At 45.3% G+C, this 26,493-nt stretch overlaps 1 protein-coding gene and 1 long non-coding RNA gene across 2 annotated transcripts in view; one reads left to right on the forward strand and one right to left on the reverse strand.

The window, feature by feature from the left end:
• The window catches only part of LOC144947371 (cAMP-dependent protein kinase type II-alpha regulatory subunit-like), a 100,398-nt gene that overhangs the window by 25,010 nt on the left and 48,895 nt on the right, over positions 1-26,493 (forward strand). The window lies entirely within an intron of this gene.
• LOC144947372 (uncharacterized) lies at positions 11,261-17,214 on the reverse strand. The gene is made up of 3 exons (XR_013640035.1): positions 17,188-17,214; positions 11,989-12,026; positions 11,261-11,295 (listed from the first exon to the last, which is right to left on the reverse strand). It is a non-coding gene; the product is annotated as an uncharacterized LOC144947372 (long non-coding RNA).

A 26,493-nucleotide genomic window follows, 5' to 3' on the forward strand; every position in this document is an offset into this window, starting at 1 on the left:
TGTTTCTTTCGGTTAAGTCACGTCTAAAGATAAAATAATAAATTAAATTAAATAATAGAATACGACGTTTCGATTGCAACACAAGCAATCATCATCAGGTATAATGAAATAGCGACATAAAATCTAACCAGAAAACTATAGACAGACATATTAGCAGACAGATATCACCAAGATACATAGCGAGAGCAACACAGGTAACAGAGAGGGGTGATCGTCTCTGTGTGGTGGCCTTAAATAGACAGAGGGGGGGGCGGAGGCAGAGAGAGGGAGGAGGGTTAGAGAAAAAATTAGCATATCAATGGGTGGTCAACAGACGTGGTGCTGCGAATGCGATGGCACGGCCAGCAAGCCTGAAAATCAGGAGAAGGACACACTAAAATTAAATAACCTAGTAAAATATCGAAATGTAATGTAATACAACACAGAGGGTCGGTCAACACACAATTAACGCATAGCCTGGTTGATTACGTATTTCAAAGATTGCTAAGTTAGAATTTAAGTGTGAACAATCTAAAGAGAGGACACAGGCAGAGAAAACAAGTCGCCAGAGAGAGAGAAAAAAGATAAGCTTAAAACTTCCCCGTAGAAGTGGTTCAATCTTAATTTTAGAACTTTCGTGACTGCAGGAATTATTATTTTTTCTCTCTCTCTGGCGACTTGTTTTCTCTGCCTGTGTCCTCTCTTTAGATTGTTCACACTTAAATTCTAACTTAGCAATCTTTGAAATACGTAATCAACCAGGCTATGCGTTAATTGTGTGTTGACCGACCCTCTGTGTTGTATTACATTACATTTCGATATTTTACTAGGTTATTTAATTTTAGTGTGTCCTTCTCCTGATTTTCAGGCTTGCTTGCCGTGCCATCGCATTCGCAGCACCACGTTTGTTGACCACCCATTGATATGCTAATTTTTTCTCTAACCCTCCTCCCTCTCTCTGCCTCCGCCCCCCCCTCTGTCTATTTAAGGCCACCACACAGAGACGATCACCCCTCTCTGTTACCTGTGTTGCTCTCGCTATGTATCTTGGTGATATCTGTCTGCTAATATGTCTGTCTATAGTTTTCTGGTTAGATTTTATGTCGCTATTTCATTATACCTGATGATGATTGCTTGTGTTGCAATCGAAACGTCGTATTCTATTATTTAATTTAATTTATTATTTTATCTTTAGACGTGACTTAACCGAAAGAAACAAATAATAATTCCTGCAGTCACGAAAGTACTAAAATTAAGATTGACATTTGGTAACTTTATCAGAACCACTTGGATGTCTTTATGTCATACAATATTGTGAGAAATGCTTTGTTTTCAGTTGCAAATGTTGAAGTCGATCATGTTGTCAAACTCTCTTCTCGGTGTTTGGGCAGATTTGTTTTGTTCCATTTCCTGTTGCGCAGTCATCGCATCTTTTAGCAGCAGTTCCCAGCTCATTTCCCCTGAGTCTAACGTACATTTTGATGAAATGCAGTGCATGGGTGGGGGGGGGCTAGGTTGAGTGCACCCTGGTGTGACATTAACCATGTTTGTTTTTGGAGATGGTGGGAAAAAGGGCAGTCGTGGTTTTTTTGGGTTCACGCAACAGAAACACGACTCTGGGTGACATGGTTGCATATCCATTTCGTTGGGAACAACATTTGTTAATGCTCAACACAACACGTTTCCTTTAACAAAATCGCCCAGAAAGTGCCCAATCTCATCTGCTGCTTGTGAGTTATTCCTCTTATCCGTGGATAAATGCAGATGATAGGAACACAAAACATTGATGAACGTATGGGTGAGATTTTTTATGGATCATTTTCGAGGCATGAAAAATAGGAACACCAGGTGATAGGAGAGGGGAAAAGAACAGTTTCGCTGTATTTTCTTCATTTGATAAACGGTAACTTGTTTTAAATATTCTCTGCACTTGGTTACGAAGTCCTGCAGAGTTCTGCATCTGTTTTTGAGTTTAGCCAGAAATAGTCGACATTACGATGTACAAATAGTATTGTAAATGTCACCGAAATTATGGTTTATGTGTTTTTATAGCAAAGCTCAAAATCACGTTGAATGAGGTAGCTCATTGAGCTCTCTCGGCAACAATTAGAATGGCTAACGGACAGTGGGGAAGTTGAGACTATGATGTGGATGTTATTTTGTTTAACCAGCTCCACAGGGATAAATAGTTCTCATTCTTTGGGTCTTTTGGTAAAGCCACATAGATATTAAAAAAATCACAACGTTTTGATCGCAACACAAGCAATCGTCATCAGGTGAAAAAATATAGCGGGAGAGCTGCTGAAGCAGGATGTTATAGAGGTTTGAGATGGGTGTAGCCCAAGGGTAAGTGGGCGGGGCTAGAGATGGAATTTGCGTGTAAATGTAAGATCGGAGAGCTGATACACCTCCACGACTACGAAGCTGTGGAGGTGGCCATTGTATTGTGAGAGATTAGCATGTCAATCTGTTAATGTAAGATTAGCATGTCAATGTAAGAAAACCGGACGCCACCACATTGAGGAAAACAAAGCTGTGGAGGTGGCCATTGTATTGTGAGAGATTAGCATGTCAATGTAAGAGAACAACCACCGCAACGGTGGCTGTGTTAGTGACACGTTTAGCCTGTTAATGTAAAGACATTTAACCTGGTAATGTAACTCAGAGAGTCGGAAATAACTGCTAACATCGGCAGGTAGGATGGAAACATCACAGCCAGTTATGACTTCAACTGGTTCAGTTTGTACCCATCTTCTTGGTTGAAATTGTGTCTGTGTTTATATATCTGGATGGCTTCGTGAACGAATGTTGAATAGCCAGTGGGTTTGCAGAGTACCTTCGTTTTCGAAAAATCAATTGCGTGTGTGCCCACAGCGTTAAAACAATGATTATTCACGGCTGAGGTATTGATCCTACCCTGTTTCAGATCTGCCTTATGTTCACAATAACAGTCCGATATATGTCGCTTAGTTTCCCCAATGTAACTACTGCCGCAGACAGCTTAGTTTGTAGACACCGCCGGGGTATTGCGTCTCAGAGATCACATCCTTCACAGATGGGATCAGATCACGAATTTAAGTATAGTACATAAAATTCTGTCACAATACAATGGCCACATCGTAGTGGTGGAGGTATATCAACTCTCCGATCTTACATTTACACGCAAATTCCATCTCTAGCCCCGCCCACTTACCCTTGGGCTACACCCATCTCAAACCTCTAACATCTTGCTTCAGCAGCTCTCCCGCTATATTTTTTCACCTGATGACGATTGCTTGTGTTGCGATCAAAACGTTGTGATATTTTAAATTTGTTTTATTTTTCTATCTCTGTGGCTTTACCGAAACACCCAAAGAATATGAATTCCTGCAGTCACGACAGCTTTAAGTCAAGTATTTCTCAATGCGTTTGAATGTTATAAGTGCTTTCGTGACACATTATAAGATGTGTTGATGTAGTGGCGTAGCGCTGTTGGCATGGGACCAGGTGCAAGGAATTCAATGAGGTCCGTTGTCCAAAATAATCCCCCGCCCCCACTTTAGAGCCCGGTTCTCAGGTCCCTCTGGCCTGTGGACCCCAGTGCGGCTACACACGAGCATACTCTTTTTATTTGCCAAATAAAAAATTGACACCCCACGTTACTCAATTGGGACTATACATAGCAGCAATCATCGCCCCCTGCTGGCAGACTCATGCCCCAGGTCGCTCATACTAATCGGACTCATTGTGGTTTCTTTGAGTTTTGACTCGGTTACACAAACAGACGTTCTTTTGCATTGACGTTTGGATTTTCTGTTCTTCTGTTGGTCAGAGTTAAACACTCGTTTCATAAGAACTTCTAACAAAGTAATTCATAATTTCAGCAGTTTTTGACAACACGGTTTAGTGATGGACGCAGTGCTGTTACATATGTTGAGGCTGAACTCGCATCCAATTTAAAAACGGAATATTACAGATATTTTGTTCCGATGATAATGTGTTTCAGTTGAAGCACACAATTTGTCAAGGAATATTTCACTGATGAAATAAAAGTCCATCAAAAATTACACTTCCAAGGGAAAGCAGCATCGTTGAACTTCACGAGCTCTCAGTTTTCTAGGATGCATGCATTCCTAGAGAATTCAAACAAACCAAAGTGGATGCATGACATTTTGGCCTTAGACCAAATTATGTGTCCAATCTTTATAGTCCTCAGAAGCTTAACGGGGCTGAGCCCAGTTTAGTACTTTGGAATGGAGACTGCCTGGGAATACCCAGTATTCGAGGCTTTTGGCTGCGATGTTGCGCGTTGGCGGCATCAGTGTATGCTTGAATATATCTGTGTGGAACTTTGTTACTCCTTTGTGGTTAGGTGGGGGTTTCTCCATGTTTTTCGGTGTCCTCGACCGAGCCCATACATTCAAGAATTGGAATTGGCATCCCAATGTATCAGGGACCCTCTTGACAACAGTGTGAAGACTCGCTGAAGCTTTCCTGAGTTTATGAAGGGCATTGTAATAGCATGAAAGCAATGGTAATCCAGTGCATTTGCATAGTCACTGAATTCCAACTCGTAGTCTTCACTGACGTTTTGGATAATTGTGTGCACAGTCAATTTAAAACCTGTAAAAAAAAAGAAAAAAACGCCATTGGTTTATTTATTTTCCCCCTGCACTGACTTTTACAAATGTGTGTCCCCTAATGTGGACTTGCGGAGTTCAATACTGTCCACGCCACACGCACACTGATGAGTACATTTCTGCCTTGATGTATCTGGCTCTGAGTTGCCCTGGCTGGTAAAGCTGGCCATATAGCCGCACTGTGCTGCTCAGTAGGGAACAGTGTCCTTAGGTACAGTGTCAGTACCCTGTATATCCTACGTTGTGTTTGTGTTATCAACTGTAAGTAATCGATTTCTCTACCGGTCATCGGTTCCATTAGTCGACTAAACGGCTAACGCAAAAATAGTTCGGAACAAAACTACCTTTTTCCACGTGTGCCGCTTGACGGGAGGTGATGGGTGGGGCTTGACGATGTTATCGGCATCTTCAGCCTCATCTCGCTGGGCATGGCTTGTAGGGGATTTCCTGCCTTCGGTGAGGCAGGATGTGAAGGCGGTTGCTTTTTTATCGGCCCAAGTAACCGAACACCAAAGCTTTAGTCTATTATGATTTTTAGTCTATAAAACGACTTAATAATCTTACCTCTAAATGTAATTATGAATTAGTTAAATAACCCCATAATCCCTACATGGCATGGGGAGTCCCTCATCCAGCAGTGGATTAACAGAGCGCCATACATATGCGGTTACAATGTAAACGTCGTTGCTGGTACAGCTGTGATGGTCAGAGTCTTGGTGTCTGCGAGCTCTAAATGGGTGGTGGGTGGCAGAGTAGTTTTGATGCTAAATGGGGCGCTTGGCAGCTGCAGAGTAGGGGACCATGGAGACAGACACCAAGAGAGATAGTGGGAGGCACATTGATAGAAACCAACAACACGTTGAATTGATATTGCATCTAAATGCAGTCGCATCTTGCTTTACAAAACTAAAATTAAATAAAAACACTACATTAGAGCCGGTGATGGGTGGCGGTGGTGGGGGAGGTCAGGGCAGGGAAACATGAGAGAGAGGACTGAGCGCAACACTACGGCATAGCCCAGGACCAAGATTGCGGGGCCAGCGCCAACCACAACAAGCCCGGGGGCAGCCAGAACAGCACCAAAAGTTCCAGGGCTTCCACGGGAGGCCTGAGTGAGATATGTGGAGAGATGGCCACCAAGAGGCACACAGTGAGAGCTGATGTGCAACAACAGACACCTTGATACATACAGAGATACAGAGTGATAGAGAGAAGGGATGGAGAGAGACACCGAGAGTGATAGACTCAATAGATACAGAGAGACATGAAGATGGCAAGCCCATCCGAATACTAGCCAGGCTCAGCCCTGCTTAGCGACTGAGTTCTGGCGAAATTGGGCACGTTCGGAGTTATTTTGTAGTGAGGGGGGGTCGGTGACATCGATGAGCGTTACCCACTGGTGATGTGCTGCACCAACAACAGCAGGCATTGCTGATGCTGCAATGCCCTTTTCTACATGAGAGCGGGGAAAGGGCATTGCTCTTCTTGGGTGGGATTACCGCTCAAGCCGAGCCTCCAGCACCCTACATCAGCAGGGGTTCATATGCGGCAGCGGCCCCCACTGTACTTCATTAGCACTGGAGCGCAGAGAAGAGACCGCCGAGAATTTGACCCTGCCCCGCTGAGCGATGTTGCCTGCCACCCTTAGGCCAAGCATTTTGTGAACCCTGCATTATTAATCTCGCCGCCCCATGTTTGTGTGCGCGTGCGTTTGTGTGCGCGTGGCGGCGTGTTCCCAGGCCCACGTTTTTCTCCCCTCGCTTGCGTGAGAGTCTCCCGTGAGCTTGTCCTTCTGCTCGTAGGCGGAATTGGATTGGGATGGTTTTGGTGAGGGCAAAGGTAGTAGATTTAAAGGTAGAGCTGCAGCCCAGTAATGTACCTGCTCAAGCCCGCTGCTGGCAGAAGAGCCTGCACTGCACACAGCTCTCAAGAGAGTGTTTTGGCCTACTCTGCCACGTTGGCCAGATGTATTGGAAGCGGTCTAGGTTCCCACACTTTATGCCACCACGCGCGACCTGCTGGGTGGACAGAGGTGGCAGGGTGGGATTTAATAAACTTGCCGCATTTTTTTAACAGACGTTGCCCACACGCTGATTTGACTAAAATTGTTTAATTACATTTTCGCGGGGTGAAACAAGGCAGCTTGCTAAATCAGGGCTTTATAGCTTTGGACGGTGAAGATGTTCGTAACATAAGCCCGTAAATAATCCGCTTGCGCGATGACACAATTATATAACGCCACCTTAGGTTTGACTCGTTAATTGTGATCTGAGCATCATGTTGTGCTTACTAACCACACACAACAAGAGCCTGTTCCATCGGTGAGCCAGATGGCCCAACGGTAGAGCGAGCGGCTCACAATTTGGAAGATGCAAGTTCAAATCCTAGTTTGGTTCTCAATTCAGCCGAAGCATCGCTCCCTTGTCCATACAATAAGTTCCACTTTATGGTGACGTCAACAGAAGTTACCCTCCGGAAGACTCACCCCTGCCTTAGAAATGTGAAATTTCCAACACTTGCGTCGGGGTTCGTAAACATGGTCATTCTGAGTAGGAAATCACTTTAACCTTTTTTTATTTGACCCATGTAATCCATGAGAGAGAGAGATTACTTACTGCCTGGCAGAGAATACAACGTTTTTCAGGCACTCCTCTGGGATTCCTGGGTAGCTATCAGAGCTGTAAGTGTGAATGACCCCACGGAGAGAGGCTCCACTTTATGTTTTGTAATTGCTGCACATAGCCCCATGCAGGGGATCCAAGGTGTCATGGTTATGAAACCACCTGCAACTGCACTGCAAGTCTCTATCAGGTTGCCGTTAATTAGTAGCACCATAAACAAGCAGACGATAGTACGCCTCCTTCCCGGGCAGTGGTGGCTCATGCTTGTAATCCCACACTATGGATCGCACAAACGTTGTGAAACTCCCTTCCCATGGGTGTCGAGGAGCCATACCCTTGTTCGCCAGGAGAACGCAGTGCAACAAGTGGACTAATTGCCATCTGCTTCCATCTGTACAGGGATAGTGTTTTCTTTCGCACGTGTGTGGGTTTTGTTTGGGTGTTCTGATTTCCTCCCACTTGTATAATAAACACCCATCATTAATTGCTTGAAAACATCTTTAAAATAAAAAAAGAATGCAGGATCCTCCTGAAAAAGGTTCCCTTGACTCAGTGTGGCTTTCCCAGATAATTCAGTAATTATTATATTTTTATCCTTCCCAAATCTGCACTGCCACAAAATAAGTAAAAAAATTATGACAGCCTTTTGTCAATCCACTGTTGGATGATGACCTCACTCCCTACACTGTGTCAGTCGTGGAGAATATACATAACATAACAAACAGAAAAAAACACCTTTCACATGCCCATTCCTCCACATGAAAAATAAAGGTATTTTTATTTGTATACAGCCCATGAGCCGCACGGCCTTCTAGGAGTGCATAAGTCTGGAGCTGTTTCGACATTCAGTGTTGCATCAGCAGAGTCAGGCTTTCTTTAACCAATGCGGGTGAACTGCCAGATGTTCATAGTTGAAAGGAGGCGTTTAGTTATTAGTGTTACTTATATTTGCCACGATGGTGCTGTTGGTTATCTTCTGTGACGCTAAACAGGACAGTTTTCATGCAATATTGTTGATTAAATATAGTTGCTGTCAGTTTTGCTGTTTAACGCAGGCTTTAACAACCCTCTCTCCGACGACGATGTGCGTTTTGCACATTTATTGGCTACCCAGATCTCTTCATGCCACTGCTGTGATTTTTTACGTGAATATTACTTGTGGAGTGTGTAAATAAATGTCCCATGAACACCGTGTCCCACTATTGCCGGTCAAACAAGCCACCAGAGTTTCTTCCCGTCGACGAGAGCACCTATCCAAAGGACAAAATAGTCTGCGTAGCGAAACGGTATATCAAATAGTATGCGGAATGACCGTGTTAGGGGGAATAGTTAGGTCACGCCGAGACACTGGGTGAAAAAGCCACAGTGTAATCCAAGCCTGTATTACTGGTAATAAAAATGTATAATAGGCAATGTTTTGGGGAATGGTCCTTCTTCATAGTACACAGCTCATGTTATGAAGAAGAGCAATTGCATGAAATATTTTTTTCTCTTAAGGCCACAGTGTTATTGATGAATGCTTTGGCTTTTTGCTACTGGTATAAGTAGCTTGCCAGTTCTTGTAGTAAATATTATTAAGGGTATAGTCATCAATTGCGCAGTCATTTATTCTGACAGATCTGGTTCCACTTGGCTACTGTGGTTTCTTAACATGCTTTGATTTCTTGAACTCGTTGGCATAGATTAGTGGCCTTTGAATAAATGTGCCTGCGGACAGTGCTAGGAATTAAGACAGAAGGAGGAAATGGTAAGAAACTTGGAGGTTAGGAATATAGGAGGCTGCAGTGGGTGGGATACGTGTGCAGGGTGAAGAAGATCAGGTTCCTGAGCTGGGCAGTGGAGTGGCACCCAGAAGACCTAAAGCAAGATGGTTGTGTGGATTGTAAGAACGATCCTTGAATGTTTGGTGCTCACCCTTCAACAACTACAGTACCTGACAGAACGAAGGCATTAACCCTTTCCCGTTCCCATGACGTGCGCGTATATGTCATTGGAACTCAACTGGAATAAAAACTAAAGTAAAATAACTTTATAAAATTACTTTAATGATACCGAGGCTCCCATGAGATCATGCGGGAGGGCGTGGCACAGTTTGGCGCCAGCTATCAAAGAGTGTAGTCGTGTCGCTACAACTATCTGCAGTGAGTACAATATCTTTAAAAACAACTGCGCTATGCCTCTCTAGGGCACCATGGTGGTGAGATGTTAACTACCTCGTTTGGTATATATGAGGTCGTGGGTTCGATCCCCAGCCTCACTCCTGTATATTTGGAGTTTGCATGTTCTCCTCGTGGTCGCGTGGATTTTTCTTTTGGTCCTCCGGTTTTTCCCTCCACATTTAGAATCAACATGCATTTAGAGTATTTAGCTGCTATAAATTTCCACCTAAGCCACTTCATTGAGTTATCATTTTTTCCCAGGTCGCTTCTAAAAAAAAGTTATAGAGCTCAGTGGGCCTTACCTGGTAAAAAATATAGTTTTTTCGTTTAGTTTTTAAATAAAATAAACGCTGAACCGCTTGCTCATTCCGAGATTCAGCAGTGAGCGGGACCACCCTGCAACTTGCAGTCTCGAAATAGGAAGAGATTAACAACCAAATGTGTTGGCAAAAGGATTGGTCACAATAAACTCTTGACCTTTGGGATAACCATTCCTAATTGACGGATGTTTTATATAGTGAATATATCTCGTGCTTTTAAGAATTTTTTTTATTGCTGCTCTTTAACTCACAGCAGGGGAGGTCGCACCATTCTAAAACCGTACCAAATCAAATTAATCATCTCATGACAAAGTGCCGAGGGTACAATTAGAGTAAACCGGGGGGGAGGGCGGCGGGTGGGGCAAAGACACCCAAGTAATTAAATTATTATTTTTTATTAACATCGCATTCGTCGCTGTAGTCTGCGCGCAAGCAAATTGGGATCGCAACGCGTCGCTGGGATACGTGCTTCGCGTGCGTTTGTTTCTTCGTCTGTTCGCCGCTTCGATTGAATCTGTTCCCCCCCCCCCAGCGGACGAGAAGGCAAATTACGACAATTTCCCCACTCGCAAAAATAATTATCCTCCGCAGTGGCAGCACAGCGCCCCCCCCACTCCCACCCCACCCCACCATGCAGACGCATGTGATCTCTCACAGGGCGCGGCCCTACCCACCCGTACGTCAAACCGATAGCACGCTCATTTTCCTCGAATCGCGGCGGTGAAGGTAAAAAATATTTAAGGTGCAGCCCTACAATTGCTTGCCCATGCCACTGCTACCGGAATGAGCTTTCGCTTAGAGCAGGGGTGGGTAACCTTTATTCTGCCAAGGGCCATTTGGATATATATAACATCATTCACGGGCCATACAAAATGATCAACTTAAAAATTAGCCCGTTATATTTGGTCAAACATTTCATTAACTCGCCCCTAATGCGATGGCTGGAACTGCTACTCGTAACTGCTTTCCAGGTTTGCTCCTAGATTTATTGAATTTCGAGTCCCGCCTGCGGTTGCCTTGGCAGGGCCAGACCAAATGATTTCGCGGGCCTCATACGGCCCGCGGGCTGGACGTTCCTCACCCCTGGCTTAGAGGAGCTGTGGAGAGCTTTTCCAGAGCGTACTCCTTGCCTCGTTTTCTCCACATTGGCCAGATATCTCAGAAGTGGTGGGAGTAGTATACCCACAATTTTCCCACCACACGTGGCCAGCCTATTGACTGTGGCATGCCCATTCATACTGCTGGGTGGATAGATGCGGGGAGGTTTTGGAAACGTGCCCAGTGTTTTGAACTGGCGATCTCTGGATTCCAAGTCGAGTATGCTGACCCTGTGTGGTTCAATGCTAAATCATTATCTTATGGCATGATCTAGCCACTGCTGTATGAAGGTCTTCCCACATTGTCACTATGTCCACATGGTCCTGCCACGCCACAGTCCGTCTTGCTGCTCCGCATGAGCCGATCCCTTACGCTCCTTCTCCTCTGTGATCCTCGTCTCGGCCGATTTCGGGAGAGTGTCCCTGGGGTTTGGTCCTTGAGAACGAAGTCCAGCTTGCTTCAAATGTCTCCCATTTTCTCTGCTGCACATGTGATGGGGCTCAAGATTGAAATGAGCAAACAAAGGTAATAAATAAGTTCGCTAAACAGCTGAAGGAATCTGTAGGAGCAACAGGGCTAGAAAACACAGCTGAGTGTGTGTAACCAGGGCAACTATTGAAGGTTGACCGCGATCAAATTAATAGTAATAATTTCAACTTTTGTTCACGCGCCACACATTCAGTCGCTTTCATAGAGAGAGAGAGAACGTGACTCGGAGGCACGAAGAACCACAGACTTGCGGGAAGGTTGCAGCCAGGCATTGCCAGTGATAAAAATCCCCCTGAGCTCTGTGGTCTTCTATGTAGTCATAATCATCGCCATTTCCTCAGGGTTCGAGGATGACATCCATCAGGTTTGGTTGTGGCTCTTGAGGTTGGCTGAGCAGTCCAATTCTGGATCTGCAGATCTTTGGGCATTGGGGGCAAGCGGTTCCAGATGGAAGTGGAATCCTCTTCATATTCAGGTATAATTGATAGAGTAATGAGTGTTTACATGTGGGAGAAAACCGGAACACTTGGAGAAACCTCACACACGTGCAAGGAGGCAACAATCTATCCCGTACAAATGGATCAGATGGAGTCCACAATTTGGTCTACCACCTTCTGGCAATGTGATGAAATGAAAAGGTGGATGGATGAAGGTTGAAGAGCACTTTTGTGAAAACTGAACATAGTAATGGAAAGCAACTTACCTGCTTAAAGATGAAAGCTTGTAATCGATGTGTAATACCTGCGTTGGCAGGGGAGAAGTATGCAAGAAAGCATGGAGAGGTACGTGTTTGGAATTACATTGAGAGACGGAAAGAGTGAACCCATGCATTAGAAAACACACAAGTTCGAGACGTTATGTTGACTCTTCAGAAAAACAAGCTGACTTTGGCAGGGCAACGTCACCAGAGACTTAACGACGGAGTTGCAGCCAAAGGTTGGGAATATGCCTGAGAGCATGGCTTCCGTGGAGATGGAGAAATAAAATTAGATGACATGCAAGAGCCAAATTGGTTGTTCCATTGCAGGAGCGTGAGAGACACCCAGCAGTGGGTTAAACATGGCTGATGATGATTATGAGTGCACCTTTTTAACAATTGCACTTTATCTTTGACCATTCTAGTGGTTTGTACAACCACACATATCGACAGGAGCAGCTCTCATCGGTTTTGTATCAGCGCAAAGTGGACAGGCCACATTCGACGTGGTCCAATGTAACGGATTATCCTCGCACGGTTGTCTTGGAGACGCGATGTTAATTTTAATTCAGATCGCCGGATACTTGCATTGTCTGCAGCCGCTCGTCCAACGACGGCAAAGCGAGGGAGGAAGGAGGTGGCCGCTGTTTTTTTTCACAAATAATGACAGAGACGTCGTGTTAAGCCCTCGTTATGGAAATGAACGCAGAACACGCGGCCACTGCTTTGTGCGCGAATGACAGGGAGATGGATTAATTGGTGTGCAACTTGTGAATATATGAATAATAATGTTTGAAGTCAATTTTATACGTAGTCTTTCACGAGAAATGTTATGATTCTTGAAAAAAATATTTGGGTTGGTTAACAAAAAGAATGTGTTGTAAACCCTCCCCCACCTGACATAGTTGATTCATAAAAAAGTGTCACGTGAATCGATCGTGCCACATTTATTACTCTCGAGATCTGAGATCTCAAAAGGACTAAGCTCCAGTTAGCAACTTGAGGATGCTGGATATATTCTCCAACTAATCGTCGTTACCCATTTAAATCTTGCGAGATTACTCTCCAACAATAACACCGGTGGTGCTGCTGAAGCAGTGATGAATGTGGCACGTTGGATTATCGTGACACTTTTATTAATTTGCTGTGTCGGGTGGAGGTGGGGGTTGCGACACACATTATTTGAACGACCTAACCCCAAAAAACCCATTTATGAATCATAATAGTAATTAATTTCTTCAGAAACCCTTCCGGAGTGTTGCTCATCTTTATTTCAGGAGAATGCTGAATTGGAATAATTCCTTTTTAACATTAACTTTGCATGTGGGAGGAAAACAGAAATCCAGATGCAACCCACTGCACATACAAAGGGGACAGCACTCAAAGGTCCACACAGACGGGTTCATGAAACCCGCTTGCCGTGCCACTATCTCCTGGCTACCTCGCAACCCAGTGGAATTGTTTGTTTCACAAATATCTACGTGATGCATCAATCCTAGTCTTCAAAGTGCTAGATCACAGGAATTGGTTGGTAGAATTAAAGATGTCTTATTTCATGCTTTTACCATTGATCTTTTTAACTGCCTGTGGTCAGGCGAGACCCCATTCAGAAACAACATTTGTTTCTGTTTTAGAACACCACTGGTTATATTTATCACATTGTCTCAGCTAGGTTTAATATATTTAATATTGTGTGCGTGTGCTTGGGTTGTTTTTTTTACCTGGGTTGCAATAAACTTTCAGATACTGGTTTTGCTCCCACAATGTTGCAGACCGTGCCCGTTCTGCCAGCACGGTGGCTTAATTACTTACTCCACGCTCTGCTGCCTCTGGGTTTCTTCCCTAATGCACCCACTGTGTGCTGAATAATCAATTTGGGCCCTTGTGCAGAGTCCTCTACAAGGCCTCGTGGCCACGCTCAGTCTGCCCACAGGAATGACCCCAGAACCGGCAGCAGGGCTCAGGGCCCGCGTTTCCACTCTGCTGGTTAGTGCTGGTTGGGGAAGGATGAGGGGTGTGGGGTTTAGGACTGGTGAAGATATAATTCGCCACTGATGTTTTCCACAGCCAATAATTGTACTCATGTGGCTGGGTTCATGGCACAGTGTGCTATCCACTTCTCCACTGACCCACATGATTCAGTGTGGTCAAACAGCTTCTGTGATCGACACAGCTTGGGAAAACCTTCATGCCCCCTGTGAATTGACAAAGGGTTGTAAAATTAACTAGCATAGAATAACTTTCGAAATTGCCGAAAGCGACAGATTTCACAATATCAGCAGAGCCGCACATTGCAATTGTGATCAGCTCCACTCCTCAAGCATTTGCCTGACATCCTTAAGGGATTTTTCTTATCAGAAGGTGACCGGGTGACTCCAGAGGTCAAAGCTGAGAACCATTATGGCTGAGATCCTGAGTTCTCGTGCATGCAGCTGTCTGTTATTAAACTAGATTCTAAGGTGGTGTAGTTAGTCAGTGGTCTGAACCCAGTCACCAATGATAGCCCACAAAATCATTATGTAAAATGTGGTTAAATCTGCATGTAATTGGGGCAAATTCGAGCTTTGAGAGTTTAAATATTGGTTTGCCTGTCACGTGGCAAAACACTACTCTTGGGGGTGGGGAAAGCGCTGCCCCTTACCGTGGGGATCAGAGATCACTTGAAGGGGATCTCAGAGGTAGCTCTGCAATATCTACATCTGTGGGCTATTCTCCCAGCACGAGGGGGCTTGCACTTCCCTGCGAGTGTAGATTATTCGTCTCATTTCGCGATGCTGATAGCACAGTCTGGAAAACATTGGTGGGAAGGTTGGTGGCGGGGAAGGGGTGGGTGAGAAGGATCTATCTCCTCAACACAACCTCCACCGTCCTTCAGCTGTGCAGCTGAGCAAGCAGTTTGCATTTCTGGCTCTGCCAAATGAATTGTCAATATAGGGCTAATCCTTTATGCAATAGGTGCAAAACAATGTATACGATCTGCTATTCCCCTTTCCCCACGCCAGTCGCTGTCAACCTATGAGGCGCAAATATTTAAATGATGAGAAAGTCATCCCTACAGGAGGACTAGTGCCAGCCAGAAAGCAAACATTTTACAACACACAAAGATGTACAGCATTGCACAATGCGAGAGGTTTTGTACTCTGCAGTGCGCATAGTTGCGTGTTGTTAAATCAACCTTACCATCAGGTATTCATGGTTAAATTATTTGGCATTAATTTTGTAGACTTTCGATACGAGCACTTCTTCTCTTGTATGGTTGATGTAGATGCAGAGCAACGACTATAATTTCACATTCAGGTGGTCAGGCCAGATAACTGCATCAAATGTAGCCCTGAAATTATACCTGAAAATCGATTATGTTCTATGCATAATTTTTTCCCTTTTTAGGATAAAACTGAAATAGATCATGATAGAGTGCATGAGACTAAGGATATTAACATGCACAGAGAGTGCAAATGTGAAGAAAAAAACACAAAAGTCAAAGGCTTTTGGGGCCAGTGCTGTGCCAGAGGGCACCCACAAAGAAGGGCGGCACGGCGCACGAGGGGGATGGTTGTGGCCAGAGCCATGCACGATCGGCCACCTTGGTCTCGCCAGTGTTGATATATACACACACCGCACCAGGTACTCATGTAACACCGAGTTGACCTAGGGGAGGCTGTGCACCGATTATGATATCACTTGTAAATTATGTTACTTGTGGACGGGAATTCAAGTTGGGTGGCTGAGTTAATTAGTACAGTGTGCTAAGCAATGCACCACCACTCCAGTAGAGATAGGCCACGTAGAAAGTATATGAATGAAGCAAACATTGCCATCGCAACAGGACAGACACTGCGAGTGACACGGTCGCGTAGTGGTAACACTTGTTTCACAGCAAGAAGGGCCTGGGTTTGAATCCTCACTCGAGCACGTTTCTGTGCAGAGTTTACATCTTCTCCCTCTGTTTTGCTTGAGTTTCCTCCGAGTTCTCTGCTTCCCCTCCCCCCTTAGCTAATATATATTTAATGTAACTGGTATTGGGCGAACATCCCGGTGCTAAAAAAACAATACGTGGAAATTACTCAATTGGTATTACACGTAGCAACGTCACCCCCTTATATCTAGAGGTGTATTCTTTATTCTGACCCGCCCCTACTTGACATCTGTAAAAAGAGCCTCATAGCTCATTGGATTTCTCTGGGATAAATGCAGATTCTGATTCCGATGCTGCAAGAGGAGTTGCAGGATCCTTCTGAAGGAGAGTCGAAATGCTCGGTGATGTTTTTTTTATGGTAATCAAGTCTAACAATGAAGATAAAAACTAGATAATATAAATGGGACGGATGGAACAAACACTGCAATAGATATTTATTTCCAAATCGGTTTGTAATTTGAATTGTGGCATTTCATTGAATTGGAGGGTTGGGGAGGGGGAATTGGTAACGCATGCGACATGCTACACATGAGAAACCTTGCCTAATCTCAGGAGAGAGTCTGAGATCCAGACATAGGATCTCAGCAATACCTGGCTCGGTGCTCAAAGGGGCATAACATTACAGCACTGAGCTGGCCCAGCCCCCTCCAATGAATTCATTATGTTTGAACTTGCAGTAGTCCTATAACAGCAGCAGTACAGTGACAACTATGGGCTACGTTGTGGGCAGCAGAGGTCAGATGAGACTGGAGACGTTGTCTTAGAGGCAACACGGTTTATTTATAAACTTTAAACAGGACCCTGCGGGGTGGGCTGGTAGGAATAATACTAATACCGGTACAGGGATATCGACCGCACACACACGCGCACACACACACGCACATACGCGCACACACGCACATACACGTACACACGCACACACACGCACACACACCGCACGCACACACACATACACACACATGCACGCACGCACACGCACACGTAATGAAGTTGTGTTGCTACGCTTCCAGTTCGCCGTGAATAACGATCCGAAGCCCAATAGCGCCCATTCATCACGCCGCTCGAGTGGGCCGGACACGCATACACGCACGCACACACACGCACACAGTCACACATATACACACACGCACGCACACACGCACACACAGACACGCACACACACGCGCATACACGCGCATACACACGCACACACACGCACACACACGCGCATACACACGCACACACACACGCACACACATACACACACGCACGTACGCGCACACACGCGCACACACACACGCACCTCTCACCTGCAAGGCAGCGGTCGCCGCTTCTCCTCCCACATCTCTCGTCGCGGCAGCTGTAACGATGGTGCAAGTTTGTTTTTATCATCAATTCCTCCTCCACCCCTCCCCGCCACTGTTCACCCACCAGAATAAATGAGTTCGCCCATAGTCAGTCGATCAAAAAGTTTCGCCGTGAGGCGCCGGAAGTGACGGCCATCTTGTTTAATTCACAGATCGCAGGGGGAGCGGGCGGCCATCTTGTCGGACAGGGTCATGCCAAGTGTTTGCAGTAGGGGGCGATGTTGATACACGGACGGACGCATTCATCTATTGGTGGTCTGGTCCACTTTGTTCCTACCAGTACAAGACTCCCCTTAACTCCCACTATCTATGGAGGTACAGCCTCCGGGCTAGCGTGCCCTCACACTGGGTTAACCTGGCTCTCAGCACTCCGGCTATCTTTGCTCTAGGGGAGGCTAACTGACCCGACCCAGCCAAGGTACGGGTCCTGACCACTGGTCCGAGCTCGTCCCCGGCCCTTACAAGGACGTCGGGTCCCGTGGTCCCAGGACCCTAGCTAGGTTGGTCTTCCTTTTTGGTCTTCGGAACACTGCCCCGAGCTGTGCTTGCGGGTGCCCCTTTTATACACCTCCCGGGGACTCTCCGCCCCCGGTACCGCCCCCTCTCTGGAATTTTCCAGGGGACTCTGGAAGAACCCCTCAACCCCTCACCTGGGGTCTGGGGGGGGAGAACCTGGCCCCTTAATGGTCTGGCTCTCCCTGACCTTCCCAAGCTCAGGGTGGCACCCCCTATGGGCCTGTTCCCGCAACTGCAGGTAAGTGTATATAGGGACGGCATACCATGTGCATTCCCGACGCCACACTACTATGCATAGGCGGAAAATGGTATTCTTATAAGCACCACTTGCTCGATGCATGTTCCATGAAGGCAAGAATCAATATCAGTCAGTGAATCGTTAAATGGTTATGTCCCTATCATCTGTTCACTTGAACTTCTGTTCACTGAGACGGCGGGTGACTGTGCGTCTGTGCTCCCCCATCTTCACCGAGCTGCGGTGAAGTATGGTGAAATAACCCCTCTCCCACCCGTGGACCTGCACGTCATGGGGAGGCCCTCATCCAGCAGTGGACAGACAAAAGCGCCATTACATGTACAGTAATGCTCGGAGTGTTAACAAATATTGACCTCCACTCGACGATGGATTATCGCGATTCCATTCAAGAGTCGATTTCGTTATTAAACATAGCAGTGAATTCATCGCCAGCAGAAATAGTTTTCTTAGTATTCGAGGTTTAATGATGCATTGATTCAATATTGATTCTTAAGCTCATGCTTTAACTCATTTGAAGCTTTAATAATCAACACTAATTGATGACTCATTACATCCATTCTAGATTTGAAGCTTTCGTGACTGCAAGGATTCATATTCTTAGGTTTTTTCGGTAAAGTCACGTAGGTAAAACATTAAAATTAATAAAAGTAAAATAAAATACAAATCATGACGTTTCGGAGGCAACACAAGCTTCTCTCTTCAGGTGGAACCGTCACAGCCACGACAGCTGTATCAAGTAAATGAGAGATTACAAGAGCTACCACTCCGTATATATAATGGTTGGAGAGGGGAAGGGCCAAGTACGGCACACTTTTTATTAATATGGTAAGGTGAGGCTTAAGACTAAGAATCGACTGCATAACAAAAGGCTGAGCCTTTGTTATGGAGAGGTACGGTTTGTGACTAAGCCTGGCCTACATAACAATAGTGTGAAAAAAGAAACAACTAAACATGGTAAAACAAGCCTGGCTGTCTATAATAACCTGTAATAGTTGTCTGTCAAATAAGATGGTCCAAATAAGTGTAGTTAAATCTTTTTTGCATGGTTAATCACATCTTTCCAATGATTACTCAGTTTGTAACCATCATCACGGTTGAAATTATGTCTGTGTTTGTATATTTGTATGGCTTCGTGTACAAACCTTTGATGGTAGCCAGGAGGTTTGCAGAGCACCTTGGTCTCGGAAAAGACAATTTCATGAGAGCCCACAGAGTTGTAGCAATGATCGGCAACGGCCGAAGAATCAGTTCTGCCGTGTTTCAGATCTGACTTGTGCTCGCGGACACGATCAGAAACATGACGTTTCGTTTCTACAATGTAGCAATCACCACAACTGCAACTCAATTTGTAGACTCCAGGATACTGTAAGTCAGGAACGACATCCTTCACAGATGGAATCAGATCACGGATTGTATGTACTGTACTGAATCGGACTTGGATCTTATGTTTGTTTAGAATTTTGGAGATCTTTTTGGTCACGCCTGCTATGTATGGTAACGTGATAGTTTTGGTCGGAGTTTCATGTGGCTGTTTCTGTGTGGTGGGAGAAACAGCTTGGCGGATAGTGCGGTCAGAGTATCCGTTCATCCTGAGGGCCCGATGTATATGTCTTAATTCACCGGCCAGGTGGTGTTGGTCAGAAATGCCATGGGCTCTGTGGTATAGTGTTTTGATGAGATAATTCTTTTGAGATGAGTGGTGGTGGGAATCCGGTTTCAAGTAGGAATCTGTGTGGGTGGCTTTCCTGTAGACAGAATGTCCCAAGGATCCGTCAGGCCTCCTCTCAAACAGAATATCCAAGAATGGTAGTTTACCATCTTTCTCCACTTCCATGGTGAATCTGATGGATGGGTGTCTAGAATTGATGTGGTCCAAGAAGTGGTTCAATGCTGGGAGGCCATGTGGCCAGATGACGAAAGTGTCATCCACATACCTCATCCACAGGGAAGGACGCAGGGTGGATGTCTGGATGGCGTCTGATTCAAACTTTTCCATGAACATGTTGCTATAACTGGTGACAAGGGGGAGCCCATAGGGGTACCCTCATTCTGTTTGTAGAAGGTGCCATTCCAGGTAAAATAGGTGTTGGTGAGGCAATGCCTAACCAGCGCAGGTACATCAGAATTCAATCCATGTTGGACTTAGTCCTCAATTATTTTTAGGGTGTCCGGTACTGGGACTTTGGTAAACAAAGATACTACATCAAAACTGACGAGGATGTCATCAGGAGATAGTACCATGTCCTTAACCATAGAGACTAATTGGGTTGAGTTGAGTACTGCCGAAGAGGTCTTGCCTGTGAAGGGAAGCAGAGTATCTGATAGAAAACGGGCTAGTTTGTACGTAGGAGAGTTTATCGTCGACACGATGGGTCGTAGCGGGGTGCCTTATTTATGGATCTTGGGAAGACCATAGAGTCTGGGAGGTCTAGCCGCCGATGGTTTTAGAGAGGGACGTTTGCTTGGTTCGATAAGGGAAGTCGAACTCGTGATGATACTGTTGGTTTTTGTCGTTAGGCTTTTAGTGGGATCGTTTTTAATTTTGGAGTAACTCCCATCATTAAGAAGGTCCAGGATTTTGTTGTTGTGTAGAGGTGTAATTGTGTATGGGAGCGGATGGCCAACAAACACAAGGGGCGTGGTTAGGGCCGTACACATAGGAGGTGCTCGCACCGACGTCCGCACCTGCATCCCCCACGGGCCCCTCCCGGGGGGGCCGAGTACTATAAAAGGTGGTGAGCCGGAGGGCTCGAGGTCGAAGTATCAGCTTTAACCAGCGAAGACGGAAGACCAGCTAGAATAGGCCCCGGAGCTTCCCTGGCTCGCTGTCCTTGTAAGGGCTGACCAGGGCTAGCCGGTGGCGTGGCCCCGAGAGCCCAGACTGACGAGCAGGTCTGGGGACTCAGGGTGCCGGATCCCAGCTTGACCAGGGCTGGGACAGGTAGCCTCCCTTAGCTCCCTAGTGGAGGACTTGGGCTTAGGTTAGCGGGGCTTAGATGTCGTGTCTCCCTGTTAGCCGAGTAAGGGGACGTTACCCCTTAGGTCCTGTGTATACTCGTTAACTGTATACAAGTTGTGTTAATAAATAAGTGTGCCTCCGATCCCGTCGTCAAGCCTCCTGAGTACTTACTACAGTTGTATGAATCTTTATCCATGATGACCGTGGCATTGCCCTTGTCTGCCGAGAGGATGACTATATCATCTCTCTTTTTTAGGTCCGCGAGTTCAGAGCGTTCGTTTTTGCTGATGTTACTAGTGGGTTTCTTAGCATTCTTAAGAATAGTAGCTATTTCAGCTCTTGCTACATCCGCATGGATGTGTCCTATGCCTCTGAGGGCTACATCAATCTGAGAAATCACATCCTCTACTGGTATATATTTAGGGGTGACGGCGAAATTTAGTCCTTTGGCCAGTACCGTTTTTAGATTGTCAGAAATTGGGATGTTACTCTGATTAATCACGGTCTTGTTAACATCCAGCTTTGCGATGTGTGGCTCTAGTTTCTTCTTAGATAGGAGGGTGAATTTGGAAATCAGGTTAGCTTTGCATTTGGCTGACATTGAGTCAGCAGAAGCAGAAGTCATGTTATCAACGTGGTTTTAATCGGAAGGTGACATTTTTTGTGTTAACATTAAATGTGTTTGTAAGAGAGTCTTGTCTAAATTATCGAGTTCAGATCGCAGTAACCTTATTCTCTCCGAGATTAGTGATAGGCTAGCTTTAAATAAGATCTGTTTAGAGTTCGGTGAGGACACAGCAGCGGATGTGAGTGTGAAAGCGATGGGTATTACCTTGTTATCTCGGCATCTCTTGAGGAAGGCCAGCGTCTCGAGAAGCTGTGACTTCTTTTCTCGTTGTCTGTTAAAAACTCTAACAGATAGGTGGAATTCCTCCCCGTGATTTTTTTTATTTTACTTTTATTAATTTTAATGTTTTACCTACGTGACTTTACCGAAAAAACCTAAGAATATGACTCATTACATCGTTTAAACTGGTAGGAAAAACATTCTGGGGGTTTTATAAGAAAGAGAGAAAAATAAACGACTAACTTTTAATGTAAATTACGTAAAACTATGCCACTAGTTTGCAATTAGCACAAATGTTCGATATTTAAAGTAATTTTTTCCGTGGTAGTTATTAAAGCAAATGTTAACACGGAGGTATTAATTAGGGTCCTGTCAAAGTCTGGCGGTGTACAAGGTGGCTATTCTCCACACTTCACTCTGTCGTTTAAACCCATACACCGCAATTGTTATATCTGCGGTTAAGAGAAAGGATGTTTGCTTAAACCACATCAAAAGCTTTCTTTTACTGGGAGCGGCATTAACTTGAGATATAAATTTTGTCTACGACAGGCCAAGTTATGCCAGCGACTGAATCTCAGCGGGCCTGATATTTTCTGAAACACGAACATTGTTCAAACGACTGGGAAAGAAAATAATGCAGTTAGCAAGGGGTTTAATGATGCACTGATTCACGTTGATTCTGAATCTCATGATACATGATGCATTGAAAAACTTTAGAATCGGAAGAGCTAAGCAGGTTTGAGCCTGCATACTGGTTGCGGTTGGGTGACTTCCGTGCACAAATAGGTTGCTGTAGACTGATGCGTGCCAATGGTAGCGGAGGGCAATGTCGCCAAAGGCATTGTTGTAATCTACTTCAGTGCTCCCAAATCTATGCTGCCCTCACTTTCCCCAACTTTCACTGACCAGCGAACATGGTCATTTCTTTCCCATTATCCGTATGGTGCGGAGAGATCTTCATCCAGCGGTAGATCGGCAGGGCTGTATGTACGTGTAATCTTAAAGTTCTGTGCGTGAGAGCAGACCCTAATTTCCTGAGCTGTGGTTAAGCTGTGCCCATCATATTGCTTCACATTACCAGGCTTGAAATGATTCCCCTTATTGAAATCGGTTCTTGCGTTCACGGCGATGAAGTGATTCGCGCATATGAGAATCGCTGATTTTTTTTTGGATGCAAACTCGACAAAAAAACAACAATGAGCATCCTCTATAAATTAGACTGTAATAACCCTAGCGACCTTGGCGTGGCACTGGGTTTGACTATACGTTACACCGAGTTAAAACAATAATGGAAATAAATAAGTAAAGCAAACGAGTGGGTAAGAGGGAGTGTTTTTTGTGGGTTGTTGTGGTTTCACTGTACGCGGGCCTCTCGCCGGGTAATTTACAAGACCGTGTGGGATGGGAGCGGACTGCAGCCCTCCTATCTAATCCCTCGTGTCCCCCCCTTACGGCCCAGCTCTTCGGGGAACATTTCACATTCCCCGCGTGCTGATCTCCAGTAAAAACGGCTCCCACAGTGAATGAAATTACTGAAAGGGGTGGACGATTGGACGTTGGTGAACGGTGGGGTGGAGTGGTAGCACGGTACGTTTATTCATACGTTGAACTTCTTTCGCACCGTACATAGCCAACCGTGCTGATCGAAGGTGCGGGGAAAGGAGAACAAACTAAACACCAAAAGCAGTTCTAAGGAAATCATTTAAAATCTAGATTTAAAAGTGCATAGCTCCGGCGGTTTTCTAATATCGGAAGAAAGAGCATTGCAGATGGACGCAGAAGCGGCATCTGAAAGCACACGCTGCGGTGACCATCTTTGTTCGATGGCTCGCCAGGTGGTTGGCACGCTCGCTACGAGTCCGGTGATGGTCACCCTTTTGATCCCAGCTTAAACACAGGCAGCTGAGACCCAATTTGAACCTACTCTCATCTCAGTCCGACAGCCTTGATTTAATTTGAGTAACGTTAATAAATCATTGTAAATGTACTGTATTAATTGATTGTATGTTATAAATATAACAATGTGTTTTTGAGAGGGCGGCTAACATCAGTGGCGAGTGATATCTTAACCGGTCCTGGGCACAGTGCACTAACCCCCTTCAAGATATCACTCGAACAACATTTTATTCTCACACACACGACTCAATGCATGTAACATGAACATGAAAATAAATTTCAATCCGCGAATCATTAAAATATTTTTTTCCATATCGGTCGCCTTACCGTTGCCTTGAGTCAACAAGTCGCTCTTTTCTAGGATGCTTGTTCGGCATTCCAACGGCCACTCGGTAGCCTCGCAGTCCGGTTCGTGAGCCGAGCCCCGGATTTCACAGCAGCCTGCGAGCTTCACCCAAGCCCCATTGGCACACTTGGCGACAGAAGCAGCCGTGAGACATCCCAGGATCTCCACAATAGGAGAGACGCGTCCCATTCATGCTCTCTGTCGCGTAGGTTACCTTCAGGGCAGAATTTTGTCTGGAGAAACAGAAGGGCCTTATTATTTTTTTTATACAATGGAAAGTTACTCAACTGCATCCTTCATTGTCCGGTACACATGTCCAAATGGCCTTTGTGTAATTATTATTCCTAACAGGGATTAAACTTGTTTTAGTGTTCTCATTATCCTGCTGCTATCTAAAGTAAAATTGACACAAGTTTGACTCTGTTGAGCTGGTGGTCCGAAACAAGGCTGTGTGCATCGTGCGTGCAGTGTGCTGATGTCACGAATCATCCAGGGCACGATGTGAGGATCGATCCGGTGGTCACAATTGTGCCATTTGCTGTCTAGAAATCACGTGTTGCTTTTGTCATCACTGCTCGTCTTTGTTTTGAGCCTGCATGCATGCATGCACCCTTCTGTCTTGACAATTTTTTTCCATTTACAATAGAGGGTTAATATTAGTTTACGGCAGATAGCAGTAGATTGGACAAGTGCCGTTCCAAGTTTATTCTGTTTAATAAGGTGAGAGCTTAAGATATCAGGATAAGTTTAAATTGAAAGAGTGACCTGGGACACCAAAATGGCAAAAGGAAAACAAATCAAATAAAGTACAGCAATGAAGTAAATTGACATCAGCGCAAAAAACAAAAAGAATAGAAAATATTTCACAAACCATAAATCAATGTGAAATCAAAGTAAAGGTTTAATTCCAGCAGTGCAAATCGACTTGGGCAGATCACCTCCAGATTGACCACAATGCAAATGGCAAAACTAAGCTATGGAAACATTGAATATTAAACAAACAGACATAGGTTGACTATATCACCATTGTGTAAACAAACAATGATACATGTGAAAAGGTAATCGCAAACATACGTAGTCCTCGTAAAACCCTGTCAGGGCAATGTTGCGCATTAGCGGTTAACTGGGCCGGAATGGCGCCAGTGAAAATCCCCAACAAGGCCACGCACAGAACGCTCCGTCTCGCCACGACCTTGTAAACGCCCGGTGATTGAACTGGGCGGCCTCGCTTGAAGGCCGCCCTGCCCCTCCTCATCCCCTGTTCTCATCGTGTTTCCGCCGCCCCGTGTGCTGCACCAGGGAGAAATCTAATTTCCTGGCCGTCACGCGTTCTGCTGAAGTGGTGGGGGACAAAGGGGGCGGTGGGGGGGAGGGAGTGGGTGAGTCCGTGGGCCCCTATTTTTGGGCCGTGAGCCAAGCCCCCAGTAAAAACTGTGAACAACGCTAACTCATCCAAACTGTGCGCCAAAGTGTCCACCCAAGAGGGGGCATGTGGTTTCTACCGATCGGTAGTCCGCTTGTCACCACTCGCCTACAATGTGCTCGCGGTGCGACCAAAACTCCACGCCTAACACTCGCCATGCTCAACGCATTCTGTAGACAGCATTCACTTGCGGGCTGACGAGCGTGGTTAGCGACCTGGACCTGCGATCTAAAAGCACGGTCTCCGGCGTAGGAGATGGAGCTATGGATTGGAAATTTCCAGCAAATCCATAGCTCCTTCTCTGCACTAGCAGTTTCAACAATGGTGCAAGTTTCTTGTATACCCATGCCCCTGTCCACCCAGCAGTATTCATGTTTGCACTGCCTTTTGTCGACTGGCAGGTCGTTCGAGAGTATAAATCCTCAACCACGCATGGAAAACCACACTTTGGTTACAAACGGTTGTGTTGAAAAAAAAGAGAATTGACTTGATATAAACAGTCAAGCGCAAGGTAGTGTTTTGGATCACGTACTGGCGCCAGTGCAAGTCACATCTCACTATAGCCAGAGGTGACAAAGCTAAATCCATGCAGAAAAAGACAGTCTAGTTCAGGTCATTATTTTCACCCTGTCTTAAAGCAACAGATTCTAATTCCCATAGAAGCAAAAATGATAAAAATCCATGTCACTACTTTAAATAATGAAATAAATAGCATCGTCATGGACACATTTTTGTGACACTACATTGACGGTGGTGTGTAAGCAAAAATAACAACAAAACTCTTCTCAGTCGTCATTAAGACTGTTTTAAAAGGAGTTTTTGGCCATTGCTCGTTGCTTGAAACTTCACCGATTGTATTTTGCTTTGAAGAAGAGGCATTGCCACCAAACGTCGCCTATTATACTATATATATATTTATATTTTCCTTTTGAGGCCACACGGTGATTATTGACGACGTTGTTGAATTTCTAGTCGATTGAGTTGCACTGGAGAACCGGGAGTTTGT

This window comes from Lampetra fluviatilis, chromosome 44, assembly GCF_964198595.1.
Source record: "Lampetra fluviatilis chromosome 44, kcLamFluv1.1, whole genome shotgun sequence".
Taxonomy (NCBI): Eukaryota; Metazoa; Chordata; class Hyperoartia; order Petromyzontiformes; family Petromyzontidae; genus Lampetra; species Lampetra fluviatilis.